The sequence below is a fragment of the Bubalus bubalis genome, chromosome 15 (genome assembly GCF_019923935.1).
Source record: "Bubalus bubalis isolate 160015118507 breed Murrah chromosome 15, NDDB_SH_1, whole genome shotgun sequence".
NCBI lineage: Eukaryota > Metazoa > Chordata > Mammalia > Artiodactyla > Bovidae > Bubalus > Bubalus bubalis.
The window spans coordinates 58,906,901-58,913,308 of record NC_059171.1 but is presented as its reverse complement, the minus strand read 5'-3'; the positions used below and the strand labels follow the sequence as shown (position 1 = coordinate 58,913,308).

At 37.6% G+C, this 6,408-nt stretch overlaps 1 non-coding gene across 1 annotated transcript; it reads left to right on the top strand.

The window, feature by feature from the left end:
• Nucleotides 1-6,176: 6,176 nt before the first annotated feature.
• Nucleotides 6,177-6,340, top strand: LOC112579241. The gene has a single exon (XR_003103742.1). It is a non-coding gene; the product is annotated as a U1 spliceosomal RNA (small nuclear RNA).
• Nucleotides 6,341-6,408: the final 68 nt, after the last annotated feature.

The following is a 6,408-nucleotide window of genomic DNA, read 5'->3' as shown; positions in this document are numbered from 1 at the left end:
AGAATCCGCCTGCAATACAGGAGACCTGGGTTTGATCCCTGGGTTGGGAAGATTCCCTGGAGAAGGGAAAGGCTACCCACTCCAGTATTCTGGCTGGGAGAATTCTGTATAGTTCATGGGGTCACAAGGAGTTGAACACGACTGAGTGACTTTCACTTTCACAGCCAATATCTGTAGATATAAACCACATAAACAAAAGCTCGTGGGGATCCACAATAATTTTTAAGTATATAAAGAGTTCCTAAGACCAAAAACTTTGAGAATCACTGTTCTAGAACATTTAAATTGCCAAAACTGACCCCAGAAAAGAGAGACTGAGACAAATCAACTACCATAGAAAGAAAGTATATAGTTAAAAAGTTAAAGTTTATAGCTACCTCTCAAAAAAGCATGCATTCTACCAAATCTTTAAGGCACCCATTACCACACTACTCCATCAACTTTTCTAGGGCATGCAGGAAAAACTTCCAGGGTTGCTTCTTTGGCACCATATATTTTTATGAAAAATAAGGGTATTTTCCATAACAAAAAAATTTAGTGAGAAGAGTGGCACTGTTTTTACATTTTTGCAAGTCTCTTTAATGTCTGGTGTAATAGAGGAAGAAATATCATATCTGCTTTCTGCATCCAGTCTGTCATAATACTCTGTTTTTGTAGAGGCACAGATATGTAGCTAGTAAAAGGAGGATAACTTTAATTATCTTTTCAGATATTCATGGATAGTCTTTGATATACCAAAGCTGGATGAGTGGTAGTTTCTTCCATTTTTTTAAGTTTTATTTTATTTTTGTCTTCTAATTCATTGATTTCTGCTTTTATCTCAATTTTTATTGCAGTCCCTCAGTTTTTTAATTTTTATCTTTTTGGTCACACCTCACACCTGTGGGACCTTTGTTCCCTGACCAGGGATTGATCCCGCACCCCCTGCATTGGAAGAGCAGAGTCCTAACCACTGGACTGCCAGGGAAGTCCCAGTGATATTTTCTTAAAGATTAGTTACAGTCAGAATCTGAAACCATATCCCTGACCTTTTTGTACTCTCTTACATTAAAAAAAAAATCAGTCTCTATTACCTTGCTGGAGAAGGAAATGGCAACCCACTCCAGGATTCTTGCCTGGAGAATTCCATGGACCGAGGAGCCTGGCAGACTACAGTCCATGGAGTGGCCAAGAGTCGGACACGACTGAGCAACTAACACACACACACACTAGTACCTTGAATGGATCTTTTACCGTTACTCATGTATAATTTTGCAACATTGTGCATTGGTCCTTTGGAAAATATTGATTCACTGGCTTATGCAGCTCTTCTAAATGTTCGATTATATAATATTAAAATGTCACATCTGTTAACATCACTACAGTAAAGTTGTTACGTATTGGGATGCTGTGAAGTTCATGGTGGCAGCTACAAGTTTTCCAAAGTGCTAATTTTTGCTTGAAGCCAGGTTTTTATTATTGATAATTGACTACTGATTGTTTTCCTTGTTGATGGGCTTACTTCATTCATTCCCCAGGAAATGTCTGCCAAATACTCCAATCTGAATAACCACAGTTTGTCTTTCAATTCTTTTTATATATATTAGAAGTGGGACTGCTGGATCACATGGTAGTTCCTTTTTATACTTTTTTTAGGAACCTCAATACTGTTTCAATACCCAATAGACGGGACTTCTCTGGTGGTCCAGTAGTTAGGAATCTGCCTTGCAATGCAGGGGACGCAAGTTCAATCCCTTGTCGGGGAACTAAGATCCCACATGCTATGGGGCAGTTAAGCCCATGCATAACAGCTAAAGAATCTGCACCTCAGTGAAGATCCTGAGTGTCCTTGAGTGCTGCAACTAAGACCCGAGGCAGTCAAATAAATAAATATTAAAAAGAATACTCAATAGAGACCGCTGCACAATTTTAGAGTCCCAGCCATAGTGCCCAAGCATTTCAATTTCTCCACATCCTCAACATTTGATATTCTGGGATATTTTGCTAGTAGTCACCCAAATGGATGTTAGGTGATACTTTGTTTTGATTTGCATTTCTGTGACAATTAGTGATAATGAGCATCTTTTCATATGCTTTGTATATCTCCTCTGGGGGTGTCTGAATTCCTTTGCCCATTTGAAATTCAAGTTATTTGATTTTAGTTGTTGAATTGTAGGAGTTTTTCATATATCCTGAATACAACCCGTTATCAGATACACGACTTGCAAATAACTCCTCGCATTCCCTAGGTTGCCTTTTCTCTGTTTCCTTTCATGTTCTGAAGTTTGGTGTAGCCCCGTTTGTTCATTTTTGCTTTTGTTGCCTATACCTTTAGTGTCGTATCCAAGAAATTACTGCCAAGTCCAATATCGTGAAGGTTTCCTCCTATGTTTTCTTCTGGGAATTTTATAGTTTTAGGGTTTATGTTTAGATTTTAATCCATTTTGAGTTAATTTTTGCATATAGTATAAGGGTCCCATGTCATTCTTTTGCATGAGGATATCCAGTTCCCAGAACCATTTGGTCAAGAGACAGTCCTTTCCCAACTAAGTGGTCTCAGCACCCTTATCAAAAGTCATTTGATGATGTAAGCGAGGGCTTATTTCAGAAGGGCTCTTTTATTGTATTCCATTGGTCTATTTCTCTGTCTTTATGCTAACACCATGCTCTTTTGCTTACTGGGTCTTTGTAATGTTTTGAAACAGGAAGTGTGAGGCTTTCAAATTTGTTCTTCTTCAAAATTGATTTGGTTATCAGAGGTCCCTTGAAATGCCCTATGCATTTAAGGATGAATTTTTCTACTTCTGAAAAATTTCCATCGAGGTTTTGATAGGGATTATGTTGATTAGGTAGATCACTTTGAGTAGTATAGGCATTTTTAACAATATTAAAGTCTTCCAATCCATGAACATGAGATGTCTTTCTATTTATCTATATCTTCTTTAATTTCTTTCAGCAATGTTTTGTAGTTATCAGGGTATAAGTCTTCTATGTTGTTGGTTAGATTTATTCCTAAGTATTTTATTCTTTTTGATGTATTACAAGTGGAGTTCTCTTGATTTTCTTTTCAGATTGTTCATTGTTAATGTATAGAAATGCAAGTGATTTTTGTGACTTTTCATTTTTAAATGAATGTTTATGTTATAAAGAATTTTTAGAAATTTGAAAAAAGAGAGAAGTTTTAAAAAAAGAAAGAAAAGAAACATTCATAGTTCCCCAGACAACCAGCCCCAAACAAACAAAACTTCTTTCAGTCTTTTTGTCTGTATATTTTATGAAAAATGTATTGATTTTTAAAAGGTAATAATCAAACTAATACAAAGTTTTAGACTCTTCCTCATTCACTTAATGATGTAGTACAAGTATTTTCATCACCACCATCATAACATTTTGAATCAACTGTGTATTGTAATTGACTTAATCATTTTGGATATTTACCTTGTTTTGAATTTTTCTCCAGAATAAATGGCCCTGAGTGAACAATTCTGTTCATTAAGATGCTTATTTTATATTTTAATTAATATTTGGTAAGATGGATTTCCAGAGACATAATTATTGAATCAGTGAATATAAATGTTTTAGAGAATCTTAATATACATTGCCAAACTGCAAGTACTTTCCAAATTATTGTATCCTATGCTGGCACCAGCAATGCATGGAAGATCCTGTTTGCCACAATTTCATTGGCAGTAAGGATTTTGTGCATGTATGTATTTTTAATACATTAAGACACTGTATTTTTAATTTGCAGTTCTTCAGTAGTTGTGAGATATTTTCCCTTTTTTATATTTGTGTCCTAAATGTATTTTCTTTATTATGAATTGACTTTTCAAGATTTTTTTCTGTTTCCCTATTAGGGCATGATAATTTTTTAGTTTTATTTTTATGTGTTCTTTATAGAAAAAAAAACATTAACCTTTTTTCCCAGTCACACTTTGGCTAAATATTTTTCTCAGTCCCTTGTTCATATTTTATTTATTCACATTTTAATATCCAGAAGTTATAATTTTTATATAATTAAACCTGACAATCTCCTTTATACATTTTTTTCACTGCTTTTATAAAAACTTGGAAATCTCCTCCTCCTGCAAATTCGTATTAACTATTCGATTCTATTTTCCTCCAGTTTTACAGATGCTCTCTAATCCATCTGGAAATGATTTTGGTATGTGGTATGTAAAGTATTTATTTAAAAAAAATATATATATATAGTTTTAGTAAAACTGTTGGTGGTAGGCTAAAAGCTCCTTGAAAACAAGAAGCATGATTGATTCATTCTTTGGTTTCCTCGGCTTTCCCAGACGGTACAATCACTAAACATGGCTACAGTCAGGAGAGACGGGTACCCTCTTCCCTCTGCTGGGGACACTGCCTGCCTGTCCTGTGAGTGTCCTGACACCTCCCCAGGCTGCTGCCCTCTGTCCTTTGAGGACTTTCCACTTTGCAGGCAGGGAGAAGCTCACCCCAGCAGTGAGCCAGCAGCGCCCCCTGGCGCCTCCTTCCTTCCAGTATTCTCATTTCAACTCCACATAAAGCCTCCATTGGCTCCAGGGGCAAATTCCTGGAAGGAGCCTCAAAACAGCTTTGTCCTTCCTTCTCTAGAGCAATCCTGATATCCTCTTCAGGGTAAATTTATTTTCCATTTGAACAGTTCCTCCCCAATTAAAGAGAAGTCATTTTTTCCTGGTTGCGGTTGTGTCCTTTTGATGGGGGAGAGGCAGAGGGATTGTGGATGGGGGCCAACTATTAATAACAGCCCCAACTTCTTAGTGGTCTTTTCCATGAGGTCTTTGAGCCTCTGTATGGGCTTCCCTGGTGGCTCAGCTGGTAAAGACTCTGCCTGCAATGTGGGAGACTTGGATTTGATCCCTGGGTTGGGAACAGCTACCCACTCCAGTATTCTGGCTTGGAGAATTCCATGGACTGTATACTCCATGGGGTCACAAAGAGTCTGACATGACTGAGTGACTTTCACTTTCAGTTTAACAAATAAAACACCAATCATGGGGGTCCCTCTACTCATCAGGTATCTGCCCGGTTGTGAGTTCCAAATAAAGATCTGACTCTGGGACCCTCTTCAGAGAATTAGGAGGGAAAAAAAAAACTTCTTTAAAATTAGATTTTTGTTGCCTAAGGAGAAATCTGTAAAATATGGAGAGTGGGAAGAATGCTGATAAATGTAATCTACAATTTGTCCTCAAATCTAATTAAAACCAATACTGGATAGTGGACCTGTTGTTGTTTGGATGCTAAGTCATGTCCGACTCTTTGTGACCCCATGGACTATAGCCTGCCAGGCTTTTCTGTCCATGGGATTACCCAGGTAAAAATGCAGCAGTGGGTTGCCATTGCCTTCTCCAGGGGATCTTCCCGACCCAGGGATGGAACCCGCATCTCCTACACTGACAAGCAGATTCTTTACCACTGAGCCACCAGGGAAATCCACGATAGATGGAAATTCAGAAATAATTGTGGAAAGAAACATTCCAGGAGACAGTGAGTGATGGTCACGTGATCTACCCAGAGTAGACCAATGTGACCCTTGTAATGACGTTCACTTGAGAAATAGGGGAGAAAACAGGTTATTTTTTCTGTCTTTAAAAAAGATTCTTATTCTCCATCTTGTGTCAGAATTGAAATTTCTTAAGGACTTCACAATTACTCACTGTTTGACAAATATTTGGTCAGACAGACAGTACAGTGTGTTCTAATATGATTTACCGTTCCGAAAAGGGGCAAGGTCTACTTCCAGTTCTGAAGCCAGGGAGATTCTGTAACTCGACTCCTCTGTAAGAGGACTGGCTTTTGGCATTGGCTACCATTATTCTGTGAAGGTCTTTTTCTTTCTCCTTTCCCTTTAAATTTCTTCTGGCTGCACTCTATTATTCCATAGACCTTTAGGTTTTCCCTTTTTGTAATCTGATGCCCTATCCAGCAGTGTTCAGGAAGCTGTCTTGCTTTAGTTCAGTCCTTTTCAGCTGCTTCTGCTTTCCTTAGCTGAATGGGTGGCTTGTGTTTTTCTTTTAGTCTTTTGGGGGAGACTGTACTGTTTTATTACTCTATTATAAAGAAAGTATGGATTACTCATAGTTGATACACATGTATCAGCATAATCAAAAAATATTTAGTTCAATCACTTTGATATTGTTTCTTAAAATTCTTTTTATAGAAAAACCACATTAAAATATGTCCCTATCATGCTTACCTGGCAGGAGAGATACCATGATCAGGAAGGTGGTTTTCCCAGGGCAAGGCTCATCCATTGCACTCCTGATGTGCTGACCTCTGTGACTTTCCCAAATGTGGGACTCTTGACCACATAATTTGTGGTAGTAGGGGACTGTGTTCATGCTATCCCCTAAAAAAAAATATATATCCCTATTGTCCATCTTCTCCTAAGACCTAGCCACACACTCAATTTCTTTTTAT